Raw genomic sequence first — 22,770 nt, 5'->3', positions numbered from 1 at the left:
TCTGCCATAGTATCTCTGTGCTGTCTGGGATCCCCATGGAGAGGACACCTCGATGGTAAGAGCCATAGAAATGCTCTGGGCAGCTGCAATGATCCCTCTGTGCAGCAGTCTGGGAGAAGAAAGAGGAGATCCTAAACAGGCACCCTGAGAAAAGACAAGGAGTCTGTCAATCTGCCCTTTGAGCCCAGATTCCTCTGCTCCCAGAAAGGCCCTGTCTCTTTTTAAGGGAGCTCCTTAGTGTGATCCTCCCTCAGCTCCAAGCTGCCAGCGAGGGGCGGCTGAGAACAGGAGTGATGGCCAGCGTAGTTCTTCTCTCTGCACTGAGAGACCATCCCTTTGCCTCCCAGGACCCACGAGATTTCACTTGGAGAACATTAGAAATGTCAGGGATTTCAGCCATCCAAATTCACTCCTAAATGTGCCAAGTGAAACTGTAACAAAACTACAGCAAATCCCCTCAGCTCTGCTCTGCAGTTGGGCAAACTGTGAACAGCAGGGCTGGAAACGCTTTGATGTGTCACAGGCACATTTAATCTCGGATCACCCTGTGTTCCGAGTTGCCTCTCACAGCAAGGAGGATTCCTCGGGAGCCTGTCACAGGGTCCCTGCTCTCAAAGCCCCCATCAGCCAGCAAAACCCAGAGCTCAGGGGAGGGGGATGCAGAGAGGTCTTCCTAAAAAGAGAGACACATTTTGCCAATAGAGTCTGACCTGACTCAGTCCTGCCTTTTCCTCCTCAACAGAAAACCACACCCTGAGGCAGCCCCAGAGCTGGGGGCAGCACTGCAGGAGGGGTCTCAGCTGAGCGGAGCAGAGGGGCAGAACCCCCCTCCCCTGCTGCCCACACTGTGGGATGAGCCCAGGACACGGGGGGGTTGTGGGCTGTGAGCTCCCATTGCTGGCTCCCATCCTGCTTTTCATCCCCCACTATCCCCATGGCCTTGGATGCAGGGCTGCTCTCCATCCCTTCAGCCCCGAGCCTGGCCCTTCACATCTGGGGGCATTTGACACCCGCTGGCTCCTTTGATCCCCTTTCCCATCCCTCCCAGAGCACAGGGGAGGTCCAGGTGCTCCAGGGGCTGCCCCGTGTGCCCCTTGCCTTTCCCAGCACCCAGCAGGGACATTCCATGATGCCCCAACCTGCACTGCTCAGGATGCACATGGAGGGGGTGAAGGGGATCTCGTGTGCAGAGACCCCCAGGAGCCCCCTGAGCCTCTCTGCTCATGGCAGGGGAGCGGCCAGAGAGGCACTGGGTGTGCAGGGGCTGGAGAAGGAGGGGACAGGGACACAGGAACGCAGGCACGGAGATGGGAACACACACATGGAGATGGGAACACACCCATGGAGATGGGAACACACACATGGAGATGGGAACACAGACATGGAGATGGGAACACACTCATGGAGATGGAAACACACCCATGGAGATGGGAACACACACATGGAGATGGGAACACACACATGGAGATGGGAACACACACATGGAGATGGGAACACACACGTGGAGATGGGAACACACACATGGAGATGGGAACACACACATGGAGATGGGAACACACACATGGAGATGGGAACACACACACACAAGATCAAGCAGAGTAGCTTTGCTGAAGGGATTTATTGATCATTCTGGGGAAATGCCCCTGGGCTCTGAGGGAAATCAGGGGGTTCTTCCAGGGATGATCATCTCTTCATGGTGCTGGAGGGGGACAGGGCATGGGTGTCACCACCAGTCCTGAAAGACAGAGCCCCAAACGTCACCCCCAAAGTCCACTGCAACATGAGAGGGGCCTTGTCCTGACCCCTCTCCCTGCAGGCACTGCTCACCTCAGCCATCCAGGGATGCAGCCACGCCTTTCTCACCAACAAGACCCACCACCTTCTCAACCACAGGGGGCTGGGGACAAAGACAGGCTCAGAGACACACTGGGTGCAGTGGGATGTATTGGGAGCCTGGGGGAGAAATGGGATCCTTGGGAAGGTGCACTGGGGTATACTGGGGCAGACTGGGATGGTCAAAAGTGTCATGGCCATGTGAGGGGAGGACGCAACTCAGGCAGAACTCCTGGTACCCACCTGAGCCATCTTCAGGATCCCAACTTCCACTAAATCCAGCTGGAGAGAGAGCAGGAATCCTGGCTGGTCACTGGGATGTCCCCGGTGCCAGCGAGGGATGGGGGGACCAAAGTGTCCCCCAGTTCCCAGACTGGATGCCCTCCAGTCCCCCCGGCCCACTCACCTCCCGCAGATCATTTTGGGTTCCTGCCAAGAGTGCCTGGGCAAGGAGAGCAAAGGTTTAAGAAGGATTGGCCCCTGTGGGGCTGGGGGAGGGACACGGGTGTCCCCAGCCCCCCCAGCCCAGGGCTGCCCCCGTCTGAAGGGGAAAATCCCTTCTGCTCTCCCTGCTCCCACTGCACCCAGTTTCACCTCCAACCCCTGTGCCTGCAGGGCCCAGGGTGGGGATGGAGACAAGGAGAGCCAGGGGAATTCAGGGCCTGCAGGGAGGGTGGGGGGAGGTTGGGGGGGACCCAAAGATGCTGAACTGGGGGGGACTGGGAAGCCCACGGGACTGGGATTGGGGTGTTGAAGGGGCCCTGTGTGGGATGCAGGGGAGGGGAAAGGAATTCAAGTGTAGGGACATGGGGACTGCAAGGGAGAGGCTTGGTGGGGACAGGAGGAGGAGGATGGAGGAGGACAAAAACGAGGGCACTGGGAGATGGTTGGGAGTGGAGAGGGAGTCAAGGAATGGTCTTGGGAGGTACCAGGGCAGTGGCCTGGGTGAAAGGCAAAGGTCTGAGGGGAAAGATGGAAAGAAAAGCTTTGGGAATGATCAATGGGAGGATGTTTGGGGACACTGGGTAGGACACAGAGCAGATCCTGGGGAGGAGATGCCTGAGGGGACCAAAAAGGATGGGATGGGAGGTCCAAGGGGTGGGATTTGGGAGCACCATTAAAAGAAACAGGTGGGGGCCCTCCCAGCAATTGACAGTGGACCTCCCTTGTCAGGGATTGCTGAATGGCTTCCTGCTGTTGCATCTTTCATTTCTTATCCAAAATCACCCAAATAGTTTTCAAACAGTGCCTGCCAATGGAGCTTGAAGGCACTCGTTCCATCAAAGCCATACCTGTAATTCAGAGGCATAAATAGAGAATGTAGATTTGTCTCTTAAGGTGCTCTCTCATTTCTACTAGATGTCAATTAGCATCATGTAAAACATGATCATTAAAATTGAGAACTCTTACCCTTCTATTTCCCTTTGAAATATAATTCTGCTCTTAAAACTCTCACTTCTGTTTGATTGTTTAAAATCCAAATGAATGTGTGTACTAGTGGACACAGACAGGGCTCCCTCACAGAGAAGCCCATGAAGTATGGGCTGGATGAGCAGACAGCAGGCTGGTTGAAATCTGCTGGCCGGGGTGGTGATCAGGAGTGCAACATCCAGCTGGAGGCCAGGGATTAGCAATTCCTGGTGAACATCTTCATTGATGATCTGGATGATGGGATATAGTGCTCAAGTTTAATGGAGCTGATGAGTTTACATTCCGACTGCAAGGAACATGTTTTCACATCTGAAGCAGGGGATGGGAAACCAGAGACTCACTGTGAACACCCAATGATTTCCAGAGCCTTTCCAGAGCATTTCATTCAAATCTGGGAATTTTGGATTAAAAAATCACGGTGCTCCTCCATCACTCTGGAAAGGGACCCTGGTCTGTCAGGAGTGAGGACATTGCTGAATCTGAAAGCTGGAGAAGACAACAAGAAATGTGTGACCCTCCAGAGGATGAAAGCCCTGGATGAAGTTGTCAAGAAGTTCAGACCCAATGCCTTTCGAGTTTTACGGTTGTGTCTTAACATTTCTTGTAGTTTTTCCCTTGTTTGTCCCCTGAAATTGTTTGATGAAAACTCCCCTTGATGTCTGTATCCTTAGACCCCGCTCCCCGATTGGCCAAAGTTTGCTGCATTGCAGTATTTCCTTTTTTGGCCACCCTTTCCCTAAAATGGATAAACCCTACCCCTTTTTCCCTTATCTAGTTACACTTTGCATGCTGGGGTCCCATCTGGGGTGCCAGGAAGAGCTGTGCTTTGGTACCAGTTACCTCTGAAGCTGCTCGTATGCCTTCATAGGCTGCTAAGATTTCCTTCTCCACAGGGGTGGAATTGGCCTCAGAACCTCTGTAGCTTCGGCTCCAGAAACCCAGTGGTCGCCCTCACGTCTCACCAGGCACCTTTGGCCAGAGGCTCCAGGAGGGACCTTTATCTCCAGCTGCAGAGTAGAGCACATTCTTTACCTCTGGTCCTGTCCTGACTGCTCCAAGAGCCACGGCATGTGCAATCTCTTGCTTGATCTGCCTGAAAGCTTGTTGTTGTTCAGGACCCCACTGGAAATTGTTCTTTTCACAGGTCACAAAGTAAAGAGGGCTCACCATCTGGCTGTACTCTGGGATGTGCATCCTCCAGAAGCCAATGGCTCCCAGAAAACCTTGGGTTTCTTTCTTGTTTGTGGGTGGAGCCATGGCTACAATCTTGTTGATGACGTCTGTTGGTATCTGGTGTCGTCCATTTGCCATTTCAGCCCTAGGAACTGGATCTCTTGGGCAGGGCCCTTGACCTTACTCTTCTTGATGGCAAAACCAGCCTCGAGGAGAATCTGGATGATCTTCTGTCCTTTCTCGAAAACTTCTTCTGCTGTGTCCCCCCACACAATGATGTCATGGATGTACTGGATGGATGGATGGGGGTCACAGCATCTCGGTTCCTCCGATACTGTTGCCTGTGTACAGTTGTCGTGGCCGTTGGCACTTCTTGTCCCCAAAGCTCCAGCGATTCCTTTCGTACAACAAGGGGACCAATGCAGCACCACCTCTCCAATTTTAAGTAGCATTTTCGCTGCCTTCACCACTAGGATCATTGTCGCTGAACAATGTAGGGATGGGTTAGAGCTGATCTTGGAGTCTTTGCTACCAAACCTTGAAGGCCACCATTAAGGAAACTGGCTACTAGGCCGTGGATGTCGAAATTAAGGAAAGGAAGCAATTTGTTCCATCCATCTGAACGGTCCCTTACAGGATGTCCTGGGACAGGCACAAAACCAGCAAGAATCAGGAATAAAATTAGTAAAAAGGCCATTGTTATTATTTTTCTTTCTCCTTGTTCCTAAACAAAGCTATGTTTAGATAAACAAAATCCTCCTTGGCAGCTCTCCCAGGAGTGTCCCAAAACAATGGGGGATGTTGACAAACAAACCTGCTCTTGGCAGCTTTCCCAGACAATGTTCCCACAACAAAACCAAAGGAACCAAAACAATCCCACTTCTGACACCAAAACCATCTGTAGCCGGTTGGAGTTGGCTTCCTGCCAAACCCCACAGACTACAGAAGATTACTACGTGTCAATTTAGGGTAGAACTTAGGTGGAAGGTTCCTGTGCAACAGAGCTCTTTCCCACAGTTTCTCTTGGAAAAGAATGGACTTCCACAGCTCATTGCTTCCATTTCAATCTTTTTGGCCTTTGACCACTCTGGAAAATCTGTACCAACCTGATGAGCAGAAGTCTTGGGCTTTACCACAGGTGTCTGGGTGGTGTTCTGAGAGCCAGACTTCTGCTCAGTCCCAAACTGATGCCAAGGTGTCCCAGGCCAGGTGAATCCAGAAGTGGACTTGCAGCCAGAACTCCGCTGACAGCGCTGCTTGGGACTGCAGATCTGCTTCTGTGGTGCTCCAAAAAGAGCTTGGTGTTGGCCACTGCAAGTCTCTCAGTAGCTCTGAAACATTCCCAAGCACACACAGAGTCATCTCTGGCAGGAAGGCTTTTGCAAAGTTCCCCTCCACAGCCTTGGCTACTACTCGACTTCTAAAAGCCAAGGGCATGAAGAGCGTCCAAAACAAGCACATCCTTTGATCTGAGCTTGTTCACAGGGCCTGTTTCTAAGAAATCACACCAAGTGCAAGGAGCAGCCAGTGTCACCTCCAGAAGAACTCTGGCCTACCCTGGCCTTCTCAAGGAAAGCTCAACCCTCAGACCCGCTGCCAAAACAGAAGCCAAGAAAGAGCCGCCTTATTTTGGATTCACAGAATCCAACTCTCTTCTCCCAGAGGCCTCTCCTTATTCAAACAGGAAAGGGCACAAGATTCATCTTCTCTGTCACCCACGGCATGAGGAGAGGAGAGACTGGCAAAAAGACTGCCTGCTAAAACAACCTCAACTTGAAAAGACACCAATAATGCCACAGTGGTGCTGCTGTGGGGTTACTGCTGGAACTCTAAAGAGAAAGGAAGACAGGTCTGAGGAAGGGAAGGCTCTGAAGGAACTTTCCCCACAAAGATGCCACGTTCTGCTTTCACACCTGACGCTGGCCAGATGTAGAAAAGGGATTTCCAAGGAAAATGCAGGAGGAAAAAGGAGTCTGTTCTTACCAGTCCAAAAAAGCAGGGACTTACCTTTCCAGTTTCTTGGCGAGGCTTTTTCTGGTTTTGGCTTCCACCAGATACAGCTCTTTGTACTTGTCCACTTCTGCCTGGGTGGATTCCTTTTGAAAAGGTCTTTCTGCTTGGTTGCTTTTTGTCCTTCCCAGTGCACGTTCCAGATCTCTAATTCTGTCTTCTAATTGTTTTTTCAGTGAGTCCACATGACTGGCTCTGATTTCTTCTAAGGTGTCCTGGTGGGCTGCCTGTGCCTGAAGGAGACAGTGCACCTTCAACCACCACAAGAAAAAGAGAGCTCTGCCCAGCACAAAATTGCACACACCCACTTTCAAGGGCCCAGCCTTACTCAGAGAGGAGGCTCTGCCTCCTCACTCCCAGCAGCAACCAAGGCAGAACCCAGGAGCTGCCAGGGCAAACAATTCTTTGCAGTGGGAAAGAAGCCCAAATGAGCACTCTGCTTCAAAGCTCCTAATGAAGAGACACTGGGTCTGTAGGACAGGGCATGTCCAAAAGGATTCTTCAAACACAAGAAGAGCTTCCACCTCCACCTCCACCCCCTCCCTGCCATCCCTGGAATTTCAGTGACTCCTTTTCTGAGCACCTTCCCCCCTACAAGGACAAAGCACCTGTAGGTCTGGCCATGACAGCTGCAAGTTGCCAAACCCATTCAAGGATGAGCAGTGAGAAGCAGAGCAGTGCACAGAGATCCCCCCAAGCACTGCAAAGTGGGAATCTGCCTTGGGCAGCCTTTGGATTCAGGGACCTGCCAGCACATTCCACACCCATGACAGCACTCCTGCCCAACCAGATTGCCTTCTGCCACTGCCTTCAGCAAAGACAGAAGCTAACCCACAGAATACAGGAGAAAAGAAAAAGACCAAACACCATGGCCACAAGAGAAGTTTACGTAGCACCTGTGGACACTGGGGAGAAATTCACTTACTTGCAAAAACTCATTGACTTCTTGGAGTTTTTGTCTTATTTCCTGGTCTGCTTGTTCTTCCACCTCTCTTTTGCACTGTTCGAGTTGGCTGCGATCCACCACGTTGGTCTCCAAATGATGGTGGAGTTTTGCCAGCTCTTCTTGCAGCTGGCATTTGTCCATGGCCAGGTTCTCGCACTCCCCACGCAGGGCAGACAGCTCTTCTTGCAAAGCCTGATTTTTGGCCTCCAGCTGCGTGCACTGTTCACGTTCCCTGTCCAACTGCTGGGAAAGTTCAGCAACCTGCAGACAGAAAGAACAAAAAAGGAACTCAGCGTGGTGTAAAGGCAGTGAATTCTGGGAAATCCCCGAAAGGGGGTGCCCAGGGAGACTTTATTCATCATCTGCTGGCTCAGGACTAGACACAAAGTGCAACCAGGCTTTTCTTTTCCAGCAAGAACAGCTTTCCCATCATTTGCCATAGGATTCCTCAGCTTCCCAGCCTTTTGGAGTTCCTCATGCAAAAATGCTCCAAGCTTCTGGACTCCAAAGGAATGACTGCAAAGGCAGGAAGCCATTCTACAGGGATGCCTTCAAACCCAAGCGTGGCTCTGACAGACGCCGCTTTAGCAACGGATCCGAGTGACGAGCGGAGAAGGGATCAGAGGTTCTGTGCCACTGCTGCACAGGCACAGCAGCCTCAAAAGCACTGCTGGGAACAGTCCTTCTGGCTCCCCGCCACAGGATGGGCTGAAACAGCTCCCCGTGAGCAAGAAGGGACAGATTTTCCCCTGGGAGGCCCCTGTCCTCCTTGGGCCCTGGGCAGCAACAAGACTGTGCAGAAAAGCCAAACCTCAAGTGCCTCCTGCTCAGCTCGTGCCTGAGACAGGGCTCAGGGGCTGATGGTGCCCTGCCAGTGACAGCGCTGTTCCTCCCCTCTCTGCCAGGGCAGCAATTCATCTGGCACACCCAGAGGACGCTGTCACAGCCTCCCTCCAGCTGCAGCCAGGCCTGAGCTGGGCCCCACTGCTCTCAGCCCATGCACGTGATGTCCTGCCAGGACGGCAGACCTGCCCATCCCTCAGGCCCAGCCGGGGGATCTGCACTCTTGGCTGACCCCGCTCACTCTCAGGGGACCTGTTCTGCTCTTCTTGCTCAGGGCCTGTGGGACGGCTCCCTGGCCCCTCAGCTCACGCACCCTGCCAGGCTGGCTGCCACTCCTGGCTTGCCCCTCCTCTGCAGGACAGCCTGGCCTCCATCAGCCCTTACACCTACTGCTTTGCCCTCAACATTTCCATCTTTTCCCAGAAGGAGAACTACCCCGGATTAGTTCGAGTCATCTCCCACTGGCACAGCAGGAGGAGCATTAAGAAAAGCCCATCACATCCAAAATGCAGCCAAGGGAATAAAAACATCCACACGACAAGAAATAGAGGGAAAGCATCTCCCAGCTTTCAAAAGAAGGAACACCACAACCAAAGAGCCCCACCCATAGAGCAGCTCACCTCTTTTTGGAATCTTTCAACTTCCTTGACCTTTTCAGAATATCTCTTCTTCATTTCTTCCAGCTGGGACTGACTTCCTTTCTCTTCATTAACCCGGAGTTTCCTCCTCTCTATCCTCAGAAGCTTTTCCAGCCTGCACAGCAAATTAGTGAAGAAAACCATGAAACACAGGAAGAACCAGCCTTTCCCCCACAGTCTCACAGAAACAGCACAGACAGCATCCAAGCCTAGAATGGCTTGGCTTGGCAGGGACCTTAAAGATCATCCAGTTCCAAGCCTCCTGCTGTGGGCAGGGACACCTTCCACCAGACCAGCTTGTTCACAACCCCATCCAACCTGGCCTTGAACACTTCCAGCCATGGGGCATCCACAGCTTCCCTGGGCAACCGGTTGCAGTTCCTCACCACCCTCACAGCAACCAATTTCTTCCTAGGATCAAATCTAAACCTACTCTCTTTCCATTTGAAGCCATTCCCCCTTGTCCTCTCACTACCTGCTCTTTTAAATGCACTCTCTTCATCCTTCTTGTGGGCTCCCTTCACACCCCAAAAGGCCACCAGTAGGTCACCCCAAAGCCTTCTCTTTTCCAGGCTGAAGGGTTGCAATTGTCCCAGCCTTTCCTCCTAGCAGAGGTGCTCCATCTTTCCAAGCACCTTGGTGGCCTCCTCTGGGCTCAGTCCAACAGTTGGAGGTCCTTGCTGTGCTGAGGAGCCCAGAGCTGGATGCAGCACTCCAGCTGGGCTCTCCCAAGGGCAGAGCAGAGGCAGAATGCCCTCCCTCCACCCGCTGGCCACGCTGCCTTGGACGCAGCCCAGGACACAATTGGCTCTCTGGGCTGCGAGCGCACATCGCTGGCTCATGTCCGGCCTCTCCTCCAGCCCAAGGGCTTCTCGGCAGGGCTGCTCTGCCCCTCTTCATCCCCCAGCCTGCACTGATACAGGGGCTGCCCTGAGCCACGGCCAGCAGCTTGCACTGGCTCTTGGTAAACCATCAGCAGATTGCCATGGGCCCACTTCTCCAGCTTGTCCAGGGCCCTCTGGATGGCATCAGCTGTGTCAACCACACCCCTCAGCTTGGTGGCAGCTGCAAATTTGCTGAGGGCGCACTCCAGCCCTTCCTCTGGATCATTAGTGAAGAGATTAAAGAACACTGGGCCCAGTCCAGACCCCTGAGGGACACCACTCGGCACTGATGGCCCTCAGCACTCTGAGCCATTGATCACCACCTCTGCATGGGAATGTTCACCCAATTTCTTATCCATCTAACAGTCCACACATCCAGTCCGTCTCTCTCCACTTTGGAGAGAAGGATGTTGTGGGGGACTGTGTCAAAGGCTTTCCAGAATGACAGGGAGATGACATGGGTAGCCCTTGTCCACTGAGGCAGTCACTCCATCTTACAAGGCCACCAGGTCGGTCAAGCAGGACTTGCCCTTGGGAAGCTGTGCTGGTGCTTCCAATCACCTCCCTGTCATCCACGTGCCTTGACAGAGTTTCTAGAAGGATCTTTTCCATCACCTCCCCAGGCACAGAGGGCAGGCTGACAGGTTGGCAGTTCCCAGGGCCCTCCTTTCTACCCCATTCAAAGATGGGCACAGTGGGGTTCCCTTTTTCCCCTCACCTGGGACTTCCCCTGACTGCCACGACTTTTCAAATATCAAAGAGAGTGTCTTGGCAACTCCATCAGACCCTGGTGGCCAATGGAGGGCAATAATGCTGGCCAGATGGAGAAGATGGATTCCCAAGGAAAATGCAGGAAGAAAAAGGACTCTCTTATTACCACTCCAAACAAGCATGGACTTACCTTTCCAGTTTCTTGGCAAGGCATCTTCTGGTTTTCACTTCCTCCACATACAGCTCTTTGTACATCCCCATCTCTCCCTGTGTTGCTTCTTTACGAGAAGCACTCTCTTGTTGGGTGTTTTTGATCCTCTCCAATTCACTTTCCAGATTTTTAATTCTTTCTTCCAACTGGATTCTCATGGATTCACAATGAATGTCTCCAGTTTGTCCTAGTGGGGCCTGGTGGGCTGCCTGTGCCTGAAGGAGACAGTGCACCTTCAACCACCACAAGAAAAAGAGAGCTCTGCCCAGCACAAAATTGCACACACCCAGTTCCAAGGGCCCAGCCTTACTCAGAGAGGCGGCTCTGCCTCCTCACTCCCAGCAGCAACCAAGGCACAACCCAGGAGCTACCAGGGCAAACAATTCTTTGCAGTGGGAAAGAAGCCCAAATGAGCACTCTGCTTCAAAGCTACTAATGAAGAGCCTGTGGACACTGGGGAGAAATTCACTTACTTGCAAAACGAGGCTGACCTCTTGTAGCTTTGCACTTCTTTCCTGGTCAGCTCCTTCTGCCACCTCTCCTGTACACTGTTCTCTTTGGCTGCAATCCAGCACCAAAGTCTCCAAATGGTGGTGGAGTTTTGTCACCTCTTCTTGCAGCTGACATTTGCTCTTCTCCAGTGTTTCACACTTCCCAAGCAGAGTGGACAGCTCTTCTTGCAAAGCCTGGTTTAGGGCCTCGAGCTGCATGCCTGTTCCAGGCTCCATGTCCAGCTGCTGGGAAAGTTCACCACCCTGGACACAGAAAAATAAAAGAAAAGGAAAATCAGCGTGGTCTAAAGACAGTGAATTCTGGGAAAATCTCTCAAGGAGGTGGCCACAGCAACTGTATTTATCATCTACTGGAAACCAGCCTAGGAAACACTTGAAAGATTCCCCCACAGAAAGAAGAAACTTTAGACCTACTTAAGAATTTGGGAGACACTTCTGGCAGCAATACTTCTGGGTCCCTTGGAGCTCATGATGAAACTCCTCATTTAGAATCTAAGAATTCCTCCAGTGTCCAGCACACCAAATACCCTCAGGGCTTTTGTAGCAGCTGGGGAAAGGACCAGGCTGCTTTCTGAGCAGCCTCTGCTGAGGAGAAGGCAGGAACTGAGCTCCCCAGGCTCTCCAGGAAAACTTCATCTGGCAATTGCCCCACAGAAATAGGCAACTAGGCTCAAGAGTCACAGAAAGGGAAATTTAGGACCAGCTTACTGAGGCAGAGGCTTGCAGGGCTCTCGGAAGGGCTTCAACGCTCTCTCTTGGCTGCTGGACAGTGCCTTCCAATCCGCTGTTCTCACTGGCAAAGCTTAAGAAGAAATACAGCTCTTATTACCAGAAAATCCAATGCCAGACAAACTGTGCTAAGGAACAGAAGCCACAGCAGAAGTGTCCTTCAAAATCCCACTGACTCTCCCCCTGTTTCCACCCAATCCCCCAAAGCCACAGACCCCTCGCTTCACTGGGTTACTCTCTTACTCTTGCGCGTCTTCTTCCAGGAGGTCCTGCAGTTCCTGGGAGGAAGTTATTGCCTCTCCTTTCTTGGCATCCAAGGCAGTCTTCAAGTCAGGAACACAATGCTCAGACTGAAGATGCTTTTCTTCCTCCTCCTGCAGCTGTAAAATCACGGGAAGAATCCACAGTTGTCAGGGGAGCTTTTCCAGAGAGGAGCCAGCTGCTGCTGAAGAACTCAGGTGCTGCATGTCTGTGTGCATCCCCTCTGCCCAAAGAACTGCAATCCATTCAAGTCCCTTCAAAGCTTCACTTCTACTCCCCAATGAACACAATGAACACTGTTTTGTCTGTTTTCAGGATGGATAGGAAGCAACAGGCACCCCCAGGTTTCTCCCTGTGGGGACAGGCTTTCCATACCTCCGCGTCAGCCCTGTCCAGCTCCTCCTGCAAGCGCAGATTATCTTCCTCCAGGTGAGCCTCATGGCTTCCAGGAACCACAAGAGCACTCCTAAAGCATGCAACATTTCATCGGAAACATGTCTGATCCTGCATCAGTTTTCCCCTGCTTGCTCCCAAAACAGCTCTTCCCCCCTTTCCTACAAGCTCCATGAAAGCAAAGCCAAGTCCATGGAAGCATTGGAGAATTTCTCTTCCAAGGGGCCTCCCTAAAGCAGCCTCAACTACCAGCTCAGGCCGTGCTGTTCAGGGCTCCTTGCACTGCTCTTCAAAGTCCCCCCGATGCGGCTGCACAAACTCCCAGGGCAAGCCCTTCGACCCCCTGACCATCTCCATGGCAGGAAGTTTTCTCCTTCTGTGCTCGGAGCCCCTCGTGTCCCCTGGGACAGTGTTGCTTCTCTTTCCCCCAACGCTTCCCTTCAGAGCACTGAACGCCCCAACTCTGCCGTGCCTTAAACCCCCCTGGCCTGCAGAGCAGCCACGCTGCTGAGCTACTGGCAAGTTTCCCCGGGGCTCTGGCTCTGGGTGTGGGGAGGGCACCACAGACAAGGCTTTCTTGCAGACCTCAGCAGGCAAAGGACGAGAGCCCCTGAGGTACGAGAGCAGCCAAGGGCAGACCTGCATTTACCAGTCCCACGGGGAACTGCTTCCACGGGGCTGCTCCTTCTTTTTCCCAGCTCATTGCCACGCCCCCGTCTGGGTCACACTTGCAGACTACCCAGAACACCCGGGGGCTGTTTTGACAAAGCCCTCACCTTTCCCCCTGGGCTTGAGCAGGCCTGTCAGCTGCTTTGTTCACAAGGCACTCCAGAATCTCCTCGTGCTGTTGCAAGGCTGCAAGTTTCAAGGGGGTAAATCCCCACTAAAAGGAGAAAGAATCCCCATTAGAAAGACACAGACAAGCTCTGCAGCTGTTGGAAAGAGCAGCTTTAGCCACGTGCCAAGGTTACCTGGTTCTGAGCATCACTCTTGGCATGATGCTCCAGTAACAGCCCTGCTACAGCTGTGTTTTTAGAGAGGACAGCCAGGTGAAGGGCAGTGTTGCCGTCAGCGTCTGCCAGATTGGGGTCGGCACCGTGTTCCAGCAGAACAGCAACACATTCCTCCTGCTCCTGCTGGACTGCCTGGCAACAACACACCAAAAGGGAAAGGCTTCCAACTTTTCCATCCCCCTCTGTCACAACTCCCTCAGCTCCTGAGTGCTGCCATAGAAGACCATCTGCAAAGATCAGCTAACAGAGGCTGTGCTGTGCCCATTGCAATAGGTGTGTTTCTATGGCCCTGCCCTGCAAGGAATCCTGCCAGACACCTCCCCTTTAACACCCCAGCACTGAGCCCCACCTCCAAGCTCAGAAGGCATTCCACACACCTTCATCAGGGCTGTTCTCTTGAAGTTGTCAGTGAGGTTGGGCTGGCTGTTCTTTCTTAGCAGATATCTGACGACATCTGCATGGCCATTGGCTGAAGCCAGATGCAGAGGTGTCCTAAAAATTAAACAGACACTCTTAACCCAGACAGACAAAGGACGAGCCCAAGCTGTGTCTCTACCCAGCCCCCTGGGGACCCTGCCCGGACTCTGCTCCTCCTGCTGCTGCTGCTGCTGCTGCTGCTGCTGCAACCCTGCCCTGATGAGCCAGAGGGCAGAACAGGTGAGGGCTGAGCAGCTGCAGAACAGCCCTGCAGAGAGAGCACGGCCAAGGGGCAGGTGGGCAACACGCGTTTGCAGCAGCGCTGGAGCCCGGCCGGCAGCTCCGAGCAGTGAAAAGCTCAAGAGTTCCCTGTCCCAGCTGACAGGGCAAATGTCACTTTTCAAGCCTTGTCCCTAAGAGAGGGCTGCCGAGGACTACTGCAGCTTGGCTCAGGAGCAGCCAAGGTGTGCCATCAGCGTGGCCCAGAACTCACCGCATCTCCTGGTCTGGCCTGTCGATGCCGACTACCTTGACGTACCAGCGCCAGCGCCTCAGCCAGCCCAGGTCACCGCGGGCGGCCGCGCGGTGCAGCCTGCCCAGCCCCTGCTCCCGGAGCTGGGAGGCGCTGCTGGAGCTGGTGGCAGCCCAGGGCTGCCCACTGGGGCTGCTGGAGGGCGACTGCCGTCGCTTCTTGCTCAGAAGCCACGGCATGGCCCTGCTTGGAGCTCCCAGCAGCAGGAAGGGCAAGAAGGCCCCGGCGGGCTGCCGGGAGCCAAGTGGGGATGAGGAATGGGATGGGGTGAGGTTTAGGGGGAGGGTGACAAAGGGGACGAGAATAAGGACGGGCACAGGGTAGAAAGCACAAGGCAGACGAGGTCGCCCTGCGCAGTGGTCGTGGCCTGCAGCTGCCAAGACGGCGATGCAGGCGCGCAATGCTCCCCGAGCGGGATGTGCTGCTGCTCCCCGAGAGGCTACAGCAGCTCTGGGCGCCGGCTGCGGGCACCAACAAAGCCGTGCCCGACTGGCGCCTGTGGCGTCACAATGGCTGGTGGAAGGCTCAGCACGTCAGCATGGGGTGTGACAGAGGCCACGGGGCAGGGTGGGGCCGGGCGGGACAGGGCAGGGCGGGGCAGGTGTGAGGGCGGCCCTGCTGGGCCTTGTGGGAAGGAGGCGGCCTGGGCCTTGTGAGGGCGGCCGGCGGGAGTGGGCACTGCCCCGCCTCAGGGCGCCCCGGGGCAGGGCCCGGGACGCTCCCACCGGGCCGCAGGCTGCGGTAGGCGCTGGAGCAGCTCCCGCATCACCCGCTCTGGCTTTTTGCTTCAGCCTGGAGCCGGGCTGCCTCTGGACACACTGCCATCAAATGAGGCTCAGGATGAAGTGGGGCCACCACAGCTCTCAAGAAATGCCCACCCAGCGCTCCAAGCCTGCCAGGCCAGAGTTCCAGGACAATTCCCCAACTCCTTTGTCTTGTCCCTCTTGAAGGGCAGACACCTCACCCCCCTTCCCCTCACAACTGCTCTCTCCTGCTGCTTTGCCCGATGCCAACAGTGAATTTCTGCTCTGCTGCTCCACCAGCCAACGGGCAGCACACAGCAGGGCAGGAAGAAACTTTCAAACACATCTTGTCCCACTTTGTCCCAATGACAACACCAAGTGAAGGACCACAAGTTCTGCACCAGCTTTCTCAGGGGAGGGACACTACAGTGGACTGCAAGCAGGCTGAAGAAATTTCCCTTTTTTTCTGCAGGCTACAAACCAGTCTGCTTCCCTCAGGATCAGGGATTTGCCTGTGTTTTAAGGCTACCAGGAGCTCACCCACTATCTTCTGCCCAGAACACAAAGAGGAGGGCTCGAAAGCACTGCAAGAGTCTGGCAACTGAGTAGCAGCAATAGCTCACCTGGAGGCCATGATCTTAACACCACTGTGCTTCAAGCCTTCCCGGAGGAAGGGCACACATTTGCCTGGCCTCTGGGACAGGCTGAAGATGCAGCTGTGAGCAGAGCTGAAGGGAGCAGAGGACAGCTCTGGCTCAGCCTTCAGGCTTGGCTTCTCTTTCAGCCTTGAAGATGTCTGCTGGACTGATTTGCACTCAGAGCAAGGGCAGAGAGAGAAGTCTTAATTCCCGGCCCGGGAAGAAAGCCTTAAGAAGCCTTCAAAAATATGACTCTTCTCATCCCTCCCACCTAGGCCCAAAGAGCTCCAATTCTGTCACCAAACGCAGCAGTTCTCCTCAAATGTCGGGACAGTTGTGGCAGCCGTGCCCTTTCTGCCAAAGTTGGACAGGTCCCCACCTGTCCCAGAGGCAAGCAGAGGGAAGAAGAGGGGACAGCCTTGGGATGGGGGAATGGGAGAAGCAAAGCCGGCAGGGGGAAAAGAAGAAAACGAGGACACATCCTGGAGTCTTGATGGCGACTGCCGTTGGTTCTGGCGGAGGAGCCCCTCTATGCTGTGTGTGCTTTGGCACAGGCTGCACTGTGGGTATGGCCCTGCTCTGCTGGTGGCCACTGCTCACCCTCTGCACAGAATCACGGAAAGACTAAGGTGCTCTAGTCCAAGGCCTGTTCTGGAACAGGGTTTCCTAGAGACAGTTGTCGCGATCCCTGAAGGTTGGGAAAAGCCAGGAAAGACGTAGGCAAAGAAGACATTCAGTATTTCTGCTTTTTTCCTGTCCTGTGGAACAAGCTGCCCCATCTTGTTGAGGGATGGGCCCACATTTTCCCTGCTTTTCCTTTTGTCACCTACAGACTTAAAGAAGTCCTTCCTGTTGTCTCTGACATCACTGGCCTGATTCAGTTCCATTTGGGCTTTGGCTTTATCAACTTCATCCCTGCATGCCCAGATAACATTTCTGTTTTCTTTCTTTGCGTCCACTCTCTGTAAGCTTCCTTTTTGTGTTTGAACAAGAAGCTCCTTGTCAAGCCATCCATGCAGACCTCCTGGAATTTCTCCCTGATTTCCTGCTTTTTAGGATGAAACTCTCTTGAGCTTGATGGAAGTGATCCTTGAATATTAACCAGCTCTTTTGTGTCACTGTGCTTTGCAAGGTGTTTCAAAGGCTGTTAAACCCAACAAGTATGGAAAGGGGGTTTCGATGAGAAGAAAATTAGTAGTTGCAAACCCAGGATGATGGTTATTAGGATGATTAGTAGGATCAAACCCAGGATGAATGGGCTCTGTCTGTAGCACTGGGCCAGATTCAATGAAATTTACCAGTAACACAGTTTCCTGTGGCACAGCTGCTGGGATGTGGAGCACAAGTCCTCACTGCCATGTTCACTTATGACCCTTTGCAGTCATTCAGCCCCCAAGGACAGCTCTGTTTGTGTTCACAGAGATCCAATGACAGTAAGAATCCCTGCCCAGCCTGGTGTTCAAAGGAGTTGACAGTGTAGAGATGGGGGCAATACACTGGGGGATTTGTTCCCCAGTGTCACGGGTTTACTTGTTCTAAAAACCCGGACGGGAATTTTTTTTCCCCTGCTGCCTGTGAGGGAGGGATGTTGAATGGGGAGGACAGTTTTCTGCCTTGGGTGATTACCTACCCAAAGGAGCTGGCTGGCAGAACTACATTCCAGCCTGACAGCTCTCCCTGGGGCTGGGGGGGGGCGTGAGGGGTTTTTTTCTCCCCTCCTCTCCTTGGAAAGTGGCACTTCACTTTCTGCCTTAACGGAGGCAAGGGGTGTGTGTGTTGGAAAAAGCTCTGAGGCCGTTTTGCTCTCGACCTGGTCATCCATCTAAGAGAAGGTCACTCTGAACAAACCTACATCCTGAGCACCTCGCTGCCACCGTCCAAGCTCGCTCGGCCCCGGCAGATGAACCTCAGGATTAAAGGGTGGGCTCAGTTCAGCGCACACTGTGTCTCACCTAAAATATCCATTGCTCAGGCTCGAAGGCCTTACCCGCATTTGCAAAGCCCTGTGTCACCAGCGCGCTTGTAACAAATGTGGGTGGAGACCTTTCCCAAATCTTGGTTCATGAAGACTGGCCATGATGAGATGAGGGGATTGAGTCCATCATCAGCACGTTTGCAGATGACACCAAGCTGGGGGGGAGTGTCCATCAGCTGGAAGGCAGGAGGGCTCTGCAGAGGGACCTGGATAGGTTGGAGAGTTGGGCTCATTCCAACGGGATGAGGTTCAACCAGGCCAAGGGCCGGGTCCTGCCCTTTGGCCACAACAACCCCCTGCAGCACCCTGGGCTGGGGACAGAGTGGCTGGAGAGCAGCCAGGCAGGAAGGGACCTGGAGGTTTGGATTGACAGGAAGCTGAACATGAGCCAGAGCGTGCCCGGGTGGCCAAGAAGGCCAATGGCATCCTGGCCTGGCTCAGGAACAGTGTGGCCAGCAGGTCCAAGGAAGTGATTCTTCCCCTGGACTCAGTGCTGGTGAGGCCGCCCCTGGAGTGCTGTGTCCAGTTCTGGGCCCCTCAGATCAGGAGGATATTGAGGTCCTGGAGCAGGTCCAGAGGAGAGCAACAAGGCTGGGATAGGGACTCAAGCACAAGTCCTGTGAGGAGAGGCTGAGGGAGCTGGGGCTGTTCAGCCTGGAAAAGAGGAGGCTCACGGGAGACCTCCTCACTCTCTGCAACTCCCTGACAGGAGGGTGTAGCCAGCTGGAGGTTGGTCTCTTTTCCCAGGCAACCATCAGCAAGACAAGAGGGCTGGGTCTGAAGCTGTGCCAGGGGAGGTTTAGGTTGGATATTAGAAAGAATTTCTTTACAAAGAGGGTAATCAGCCATTGGAATAGGCTGCCCAGGGAAGTGGTGATTCTATGGGAACACACACATGGAGATGGGAACACACACATGGAGATGGGAACACACACATGGAGATGGGAACACACCCATGGAGATGGGAACACACACACAAGATCAAGCAGAGTAGCTTTGCTGAAGGGATTTATTGATCATTCAGGGAAAATGCCCCTGGGCTCTGAGGGAAAGCAGGGGGTTCTTCCAGGGATGATCATCTCTTCATGGTGCTGGAGGGGGACAGGGCACGGGTGTCACCACCAGTCCTGAAAGACAGAGCCCAAAATGTCACCCCCAAAGTCCACTGCAACATGAGAGGGGCCTTGTCCTGACCCCTCTCCCTGCAGGCACTGCTCACCTCAGCCATCCAGGGATGCAGCCACGCCTTTCTCACCAACAAGACCCAGCACCTTCTCAACCACAGGGGGCTGGGGACAAAGACAGGCTCAGAGACACCCTGGGTGCAGTGGGATGTATTGGGAGCCTGGGGGAAGAAATGGGATCATTGGGAAGGTGCACTGGGGTATACTGGGGCAGACTGGGATGGATTGGGAGTGTCATGGCCATGTGAGGGGAGGACCCGACTCAGGCAGAACTCCTGGTACCCACCTGAGCCATCTTCAGGATCCCAACGTCCACTAAATGCAGCTGGAGAGAGACCAGGAGCCCTGGCTGGTCACTGGGATGTCCCCGGTGCCAGGTGAGGGATGGGGGGACCAAAGTGTCCCCCAGTTCCCAGACTGGATGCCCTCCAGTCCCCCCGGCCCACTCACCTCCCGCAGTTCATTTTGGGTTCCTGCCAAGAGTGCCTGGGCAAGGAGAGCAAAGGTTTAAGCAGGATTGGCCCCCGTGGGGCTGGGGGAGGGACACGGTGTCCCCAGCCCCCCCAGCCCAGGGCTGCCCCCGTCTGAAGGGGAAAATCCCTTCTGCTCCCCCTGCTCCCACTGCACCCAGTTTCACCTCCAACCCCTGTGCCTGCAGGGCCCAGGGTGGGGATGGAGACAAGGAGAGCCAGGGGAATTCAGGGCCTGCAGGGAGGGTGGGGGGAGTAGGAGGGGACCCAAAGATGCTGAACTGGGGGGAACTGGGGAGCCCACGGGACTGGGATTGGGGTGTTGAAGGGACCCTGTGTGGGATGCAGGGGAGGGGAAAGGAATTCAAGTGTAGGGACATGGGGACTGCAAGGGAGAGGCTTGGTGGGGACAGGAGGAGGAGGATGGAGGAGGACAAAAACGAGGGCACTGGGAGATGGTTGGGAGTGGAGAGGGAGGCAAGGAATGGTCTTGGGAGGTACCAGGGCAGTGGCCTGGGTGAAAGGCAAAGGTCTGGAAAGAAAAGCTTTGGGAATGATCAGTGGGAGGATGTTTGGGGACCCTGGGTAGGACACAGAGCAGATCCTGGGGAGGAGATGCCTGAGGGGACCAAAAAGGATGGGATGGGAGGCCCAAGGGGTGGGATTTGGGAGCACCATTAAAAGAAACAGGTGAGGGCCCTCCCAGCAATTGACAGTGGACCTCCCTTGTCAGGGATTGCTGAATGGCTTCCTGCTGTTGCATCTTTCATTTCTTATCCAAAATCACCCAAATAGTTTTCAAACAGTGCCTGCCAATGGAGCTTGAAGGCACTCGTTCCATCAAAGCCATACCTGTAATTCAGAGGCATAAATAGAGAATGTAGATTTGTCTCTTAAGGTGCTCTCTCATTTCTACTAGATGTCAATTAGCATCATGTAAAACATGATCATTAAAATTGAAAACTCTTACCCTTCTATTTCCCTTTGAAAAATAATTCTGCTCTTAAAACTCTCACTTCTGTTTGATTTTTTAAAATCAAAATGAATGTGTGTACTAGTGGACACAGACAGGGCTCCCTCACAGAGAAGCCCATGAAGTATGGGCTGGATGAGCAGACAGCAGGCTGGTTGAAATCTGCTGGCCAGGGTGGTGATCAGGAGTGCAACATCCAGCTGGAGGCCAGTGATCAGCAATTCCTGGTGAACATCTTCATTGATGATCTGGATGATGGGATATAGTGCTCAAGTTTAATGGAGTCGATGAGTTTACATTCCGACTGCAAGGAACATGTTTTCACATCTGAAGCAGGGGATGGGAAACCAGAGACTCACTGTGAACACCCAATGATTTCCAGAGCCTTTCCAGAGCATTTCATTCAAATCCGGGAATTTTGGATTAAAAAATCACGGTGCTCCTCCATTACTCTGGAAAGGGGACCCTGGTCTGTCAGGAGTGAGGACATTGCTGAATCTGAAAGCTGGAGAAGACAACAAGAAATGTGTGACCCTCCAGAGGATGAAAGCCCTGGATGAAGTTGTCAAGAAGTTCAGACCCAATGCCTTTCGAGTTTTACGGTTGTGTCTTAACATTTCTTGTAGTTTTTCCCTTGTTTGTCCCCTGAAAGTTTGATGAAAACTCCCCTTGATGTCTGTATCCTTAGACCCCGCTCCCCGATTGGCCAAAGTTTGCTGCATTGCAGTATTTCCCTTTTGGCCACCCTTTCCCTAAAATGGATAAACCCTACCCCTTTTTCCCTTATCTAGTTACACTTTGCATGCTGGGGTCCCATCTGGGGTGCCAGGAAGAGACGTGCTTTGGGACCAATTACCTCTGAAGCTGCTCGTATGCCTTCATAGGCTGCTAAGATTTCCTTCTCCTCAGGGGTGGAATTGGCCTCAGAACCTCTGTAGCTTCGGCTCCAGAAACCCAGTGGTCGCCCTCACGTCTCACCAGGCACCTTTGGCCAGAGGCTCCAGGAGGGACCTTTATCTGCAGCTGCAGAGTAGAGCACATTCTTTACCTCTGGTCCTGTCCTGACTGCTCCAACAGCCACGGCATGTGCAATCTCTTGCTTGATCTGCCTGAAAGCTTGTTGTTGTTCAGGACCCCACTGGAAATTGTTCTTTTCACAGGTCACAAAGTAAAGAGGGCTCACCATCTGGCTGTACTCTGGGATGTGCATCCTCCAGAAGCCAATGGCTCCCAGAAAAGCTTGGGTTTCTTTCTTGTTTGTGGGTGGAGCCATGGCTACAATCTTGTTGATGACGTCTGTTGGTATCTGGTGTCGTCCATTTGCCATTTCAGCCCTAGGAACTGGATCTCTTGGGCAGGGCCCTTGACCTTACTCTTCTTGATGGCAAAACCGGCCTCGAGGAGAATCTGGATGATCTTCTGTCCTTTCTCAAAAACTTCTTCTGCTGTGTCCCCCCACACAATGATGTCATGGATGTACTGGATGGATGGATGGGGGTCACAGCATCTCGGTTCCTCCGATACTGTTGCCTGTGTACAGTTGTCGTGGCCGTTGGCACTTCTTGTCCCCAAAGCTCCAGCGATTCCTTTCGTACAACAAGGGGACCAATGCAGCACCACCTCTCCAATTTTAAGTAGCATTTTCGCTGCCTTCACCACTAGGATCATTGTCGTTGAACAATGCAGGGATGGGTTAGAGCTGATCTTGGAGTCTTTGCTACCAAACCTTGAAGGCCACCATTAAGGAAACTGGTTACTAGGCTGTGGATGTCGAAATTAAGGAAAGGAAGCAATTTGTTCCATCCATCTGAACGGTCCCTTACAGGATGTCCTGGGACAGGCACAAAACCAGCAAGAATCAGGAATAAAATTAGTAAAAAGGCCATTGTTATTATTTTTCTTTCTCCTTGTTCTTAAACAAAGCTATGTTTAGATAAACAAAATCCTTCTTGGCAGCTCTCCCAGGAGTGTCCCAAAACAATGGTGGATGTTGACAAAACAAACCTGCTCTTGGCAGCTTTCCCAGACAATGTTCCCACAACAAAACCAAAGGAACCAAAACAATCCCACTTCTGACACCAAAACCATCTGTAGCTGGTTGGAGTTGGCTTCCTGCCAAACCCCACAGACTACAGAAGATTACTACGTGTAAATTTAGGGTAGAACTTAGGTGGGAGGTTCCTGTGCCACAGAGCTCTTGCCCACAGTTTCTCTTGGAAAAGAATGGAGTTCCACAGCTCATTGCTTCCA

At 53.3% G+C, this 22,770-nt stretch overlaps 5 long non-coding RNA genes across 6 annotated transcripts; all 5 read right to left on the bottom strand.

The window, feature by feature from the left end:
* Positions 1 to 1,599: 1,599 nt before the first annotated feature.
* LOC135405856 (uncharacterized) lies at positions 1,600 to 2,317 on the bottom strand. Its single transcript, XR_010426040.1, has 3 exons — positions 2,077 to 2,317; positions 1,828 to 1,953; positions 1,600 to 1,735 (listed from the first exon to the last, which is right to left on the bottom strand). It is a non-coding gene; the product is annotated as an uncharacterized LOC135405856 (long non-coding RNA).
* A 1,388-nt stretch (positions 2,318 to 3,705) lies between these two features.
* On the bottom strand, positions 3,706 to 5,651 carry LOC135405851 (uncharacterized). The gene is made up of 3 exons (XR_010426034.1): positions 5,544 to 5,651; positions 4,105 to 5,079; positions 3,706 to 3,750 (listed from the first exon to the last, which is right to left on the bottom strand). It is a non-coding gene; the product is annotated as an uncharacterized LOC135405851 (long non-coding RNA).
* Positions 5,652 to 12,225: 6,574 nt separating this feature from the next.
* Positions 12,226 to 13,693, bottom strand: LOC135405860 (uncharacterized). Its single transcript, XR_010426045.1, has 4 exons — positions 13,547 to 13,693; positions 13,352 to 13,458; positions 12,558 to 12,648; positions 12,226 to 12,301 (listed from the first exon to the last, which is right to left on the bottom strand). It is a non-coding gene; the product is annotated as an uncharacterized LOC135405860 (long non-coding RNA).
* A 5,191-nt stretch (positions 13,694 to 18,884) lies between these two features.
* On the bottom strand, positions 18,885 to 19,537 carry LOC135405871 (uncharacterized). Its single transcript, XR_010426057.1, has 3 exons — positions 19,364 to 19,537; positions 19,113 to 19,238; positions 18,885 to 19,020 (listed from the first exon to the last, which is right to left on the bottom strand). It is a non-coding gene; the product is annotated as an uncharacterized LOC135405871 (long non-coding RNA).
* A 771-nt stretch (positions 19,538 to 20,308) lies between these two features.
* Positions 20,309 to 21,557, bottom strand: LOC135405862 (uncharacterized). Of its 2 annotated transcripts, XR_010426048.1 has the most exons (4): positions 21,377 to 21,557; positions 20,880 to 21,025; positions 20,518 to 20,768; positions 20,314 to 20,399 (listed from the first exon to the last, which is right to left on the bottom strand). It is a non-coding gene; the product is annotated as an uncharacterized LOC135405862 (long non-coding RNA). The 2 variants fall into 2 exon arrangements; XR_010426047.1 differs by having other exon boundaries at positions 20,309 to 20,768; positions 21,377 to 21,556.
* Positions 21,558 to 22,770: the final 1,213 nt, after the last annotated feature.

The sequence above is a fragment of the Pseudopipra pipra genome, chromosome W, assembly GCF_036250125.1.
Source record: "Pseudopipra pipra isolate bDixPip1 chromosome W, bDixPip1.hap1, whole genome shotgun sequence".
In the NCBI taxonomy this organism is placed as follows: domain Eukaryota; kingdom Metazoa; phylum Chordata; class Aves; order Passeriformes; family Pipridae; genus Pseudopipra; species Pseudopipra pipra.
Note: the sequence above shows the minus strand (reverse complement) of the source record. Positions and strands in the feature narration are given on the sequence as shown.